Raw genomic sequence first — 4,051 nt, 5'->3', positions numbered from 1 at the left:
AAGCCATTTTTTTGGATTAGGTTGTATTTTTACTTGGGTTATTGGGTGCGATCCCTTTTATTTTGGCCAGGTTAGTTAAAAAGGATACCTCCGGATGTTGCATATACATGCATTAAATTGGTGCGGATGAGGAATAGAAAGCTCCACGATGCAACAGCACCTGCTGTTATAAGATGCGGATGGTAATTTTAACATTTGTGTCGTCTCGATCCAGATTTGTGTCATAGTTAAAACGGATCAGTGGCCACCCATCAAAAAGCCATTGGGGCTACATGTGCAAGCAAGTGACCATTCCTGGAAGCAAGTGCAGGTGAAGGGCCCGATTGCTGAACCAAATGCATAACGACGACATAGAAAACACTCCAAGGTAGATCGACACTCGGTAGAGTACATACCTCCACGAGGCTGAACGGTTCACGTTTTGTATTCCACTGATAGGCCAAATCTGCATCCGGACCTATAACAAAATCGAATCGGCTTGTCCACATAATAATGTGCAAAAAGTGCGCGGTTAACCAAAATCTACTCTCTCTATTTTTTTTTTTCCATGTCTCGATCAGTCGTCGTTGTCGGTGATCTACAATCTACTAGAAACATGCAAGGGAGTGTTTAAAAAAAAAAAAGAGTTATATCTGTAACATAAGTTCACAATTACATTTCTTTCAATTATTTTATTGTGAATAGCTCTCAAATTTCAAATTACCTTAATCAAAGCATCGAGGCCCGTTTATTTTTCAATGGGTGGCTCCTTGTTGTGTGTGTGTGTGTGTGTGTGTGTGTGTGTGTGTGTGTGTGTGTGTGTGTGTGTGTGTGTGTGTGTGTGTGTGTGTGTGTACCAACATGGATCGGCTCATCACACTTGCCTCACCACACATCTCTACAGAGGCACAGGCTTGTTTTAACTGAGGATAATGACTTGACTGTAGCTGAGTTTCTGTGTCGTCATGTTTACACTAATCAAAATACAAACATTTATTTTGTACAAAAGTATTTGTTAAATTTGTAATCTAAAAAGGTCCAAGTGGTGTAAAGCTCGAAGTCTAAATGGTCAAAGGTCCAAGCTGGTCTCATGAGTTTAAAGCGTCTTATGGGTCTTTGGGGTCTTTAATGGTCTTCCGTGTCTTTGTCTCTATGGGTCTTTTGGGTCTTTTGGGCCATCGAAGGTATGGAAGATAAATATCTATATCATCTATATCAAATGATGATTTGTTTATATATATATATATACCATATAAAACACAATGTCAGTTTGTGTGTTTTATAGATGTCAGTCCCCATTCATAAGGGTAGGTTTTAAAGGCCAATCTTTTAACATGAATGTATGTTCACTATGGTCTATTTTTGAGGATAAAACAAACTTGAAAAACATTTTCCATAAAATAGTAATTATGTCTCTTCTATTGGAATTGTAGACGGTGGCTTGCAAACCAAACCTCAAGGGCGGTGCACAGATGCATTAAAATAAAATAAATTAAAGGCGCAGGGAGGTGAAATTCGCTGCACGTGATGTGCAATGCATGCAGAGTAAAACGACTGTTAATTTACATCTGTAGGGTGTCTAATAAATAACGATATAAACACACCTGACACCAGGCCGAGGCTCCAAACATTGGCACGCTCATGAGACTGCACCGTCAATTAAACTGTTCCAACCTGTCATTTTTTATGGGCTTTGTTATATATATATATATATATATATATATATATATATATATATATATATATATATATATATATATACATGCACACACACACACTACATGGCCAAAGGTATGTGGACACCCGAACATCACACCCATATGTGCTCATCGAACATCTCATTCCAAGATCATGGGCATTAATATGAAGTTGGTTCCGCTGTTGCTGCTATAAAAGCCTCCACTCTTCTGTGAAGGCTTTCCACTAGATGTTTGAACATTGCTGCGGGGATTTGCTTCCATTCAGCCACAAGAGCATTAGAGAGGTCGGGCACTGATGTTGGGCGATTAGGCCTGGCTCATAGTCGGTGTTCCAATTCATCACAAAGGTGTTCAATGGGGTTAAGGTCAGGGCTCTGTGCAGGCCAGTCAAGTTCTTCCACACCGATCTCGACAAACCATTTCTTTAAGGACTTCGCTTTGTGTATGGGGGCATTGTCGTGCTGAAACAGGAAAGGGCCTTCCCCCAAACTGTTGCCACAAAGTAGGAAGTACACAATCATCTGGAATGTCATTGTATGCTGGAGCGTTAAGATTTCCCTTCACTGAAACAAAGGGGCCTAGCCTGAACCATGAAAACAGCCCCAGACCATTATTCCTCCTCCACCAAGCTTTACAGTTGGTACTATGCATTTGGGCAGGTAGCGTTCTGGCATCCGACAAACTCAGATTCGTCCGTTGGACTGCCAGATGGTGAAGCGTGATTCATCACTCCAGAGAACGCGTTCCCACTGCACCAGAGTCCAATGGCGGAGAGCTTTACACCACTCCAGTCGATGCTTTACACCACTCCAGTCGATGCTTGGCATTGCGCATGGTGATTTTAGGCTCGTGTGCGGCTGCTCGGCCATGGAAACCCATTTCATGAAGCTCCTGATGAACAGTTGTTGTGCTGACGTTGCTTCCAGAGGCAGTTTGGAACTCGGCAGTGAGTGTTGCAACCAAGGACAGACGATTTTTCCGCACGACGTGCTTCAGCACTCGGTGGTCCTGTTCTGTGAGCTTGTGTAGTCTACCACTTCGCGGCTGAGCTATTGTTGTTCCGAGACGTTTACACTTCACAATAACAGCACTTACAGTTGACCGGGGCAGGTCTAGCAGGGCACAAATTTGACGAACGGACTTGTTGGAAAGGTGGCATCCTATGGCGGTGCCACGTTGAATGTCACTAAGCTCTTCAGTACGGCCCATTCTACTGCGAATGTTTGTCTATGGAGATTGCATCGCTGTGTGCTTGATTATATATACACCTCTCAGCAATGGGTGTCGCTGAAACAGCCGAATCCACTAATTAGAAGGGGGTGTCCACATACTTTTGGCCATGTAGTATATATATATATATATATATATATATATATATATATATATGCAAAATGATTTGTAACACTAGCTACCACTGGGTGGCGCTATACAATACACATTAACAAAGGGAGAATTGGGGTCTTCCCCTCCACCCTGAATCCCCCCTACCCTGTAGGTTTGGAAATATTTTTCTTGCATCTCCATTTGCCAAGAAGGTACCAACAGTGTGCAATTTGATGGGGCCCCACTACTGGTGGGGCCGACGCTATCGATGGACAGACAGACAGACAGACAGACACCAAAATGCGTATTGTAGTAGGTGAGAGAAGGCGTATCCCAGTTGGAGAAGGTATTACAAGTCATCCGTCTAACTCTGCAGGATTGGGTTATTCGCCAGTACTGTAGTTAGAATGCAGGAAAAGGCGGTTTTCGTACCAGAGGTAAATATTAATGGCGTTGAAGTGAAGACACAACCGCTGAAAATATGCTCCTTGGACCCTTGGTAGAGATTTCAATTAAAGCTCTAATTTTATCTGAATTGTGCATGTTTCGTAAAAAATGGTTTCCAACCCTCCCAAAATCTACGAGCATCACTCTTCTTGTGAAACTCCAAAAATCCAGATCCACTGCTCACTTCCATGCATTTGTTCCTCTTTTTTCGCCACCTGTGGAACGAATTTCCACATTCTCTACAATCTCAGCCGACCTCTTTCCAAATTTCCAGTTTTTCCTTCCTGAGAGTTTGCTTCTGTATCCACCTTGTCCACCCCCTCATTGCTTCCCACATTCCTCATTTATCCAAATCTCCCTCTAATTTGTCTCTCAACCCTGCTGGTTTCAAACTACTGTATATTGACCCCTCATCCTCTTTCGACTCTTCCTTTTGTTCTGTTGCATCCTGATTTGGTCAGTGTTCTAGCTCTCCCATGAGCCTCGACTTGATATCGAACCCCCCCCCCCCCCCCCCACAATTGAGCGAACATTGTTTTCCTGCGTGCTCCCCGCTTGTTCTGCCTGAATATCTGATCTCCACCCGTTTTGGATTTTTACAG

General features: G+C 43.0%; 1 protein-coding gene across 1 annotated transcript in view; it reads right to left on the bottom strand.

Annotated features, from left to right (window-relative positions):
* The window catches only part of LOC137421452 (interleukin-6 receptor subunit beta), a 94,376-nt gene that overhangs the window by 51,635 nt on the left and 38,690 nt on the right, over window positions 1-4,051 (bottom strand). The gene's annotated exons all lie outside the window — the stretch shown is intronic.

This window comes from Myxine glutinosa, chromosome 2, assembly GCF_964187855.1.
Source record: "Myxine glutinosa chromosome 2, kmMyxGlut1.1, whole genome shotgun sequence".
NCBI lineage: Eukaryota > Metazoa > Chordata > Myxini > Myxiniformes > Myxinidae > Myxine > Myxine glutinosa.
The sequence above is the reverse complement of the archived record's forward strand: the minus strand, read 5'-3'. Positions and strand labels throughout refer to the sequence as shown.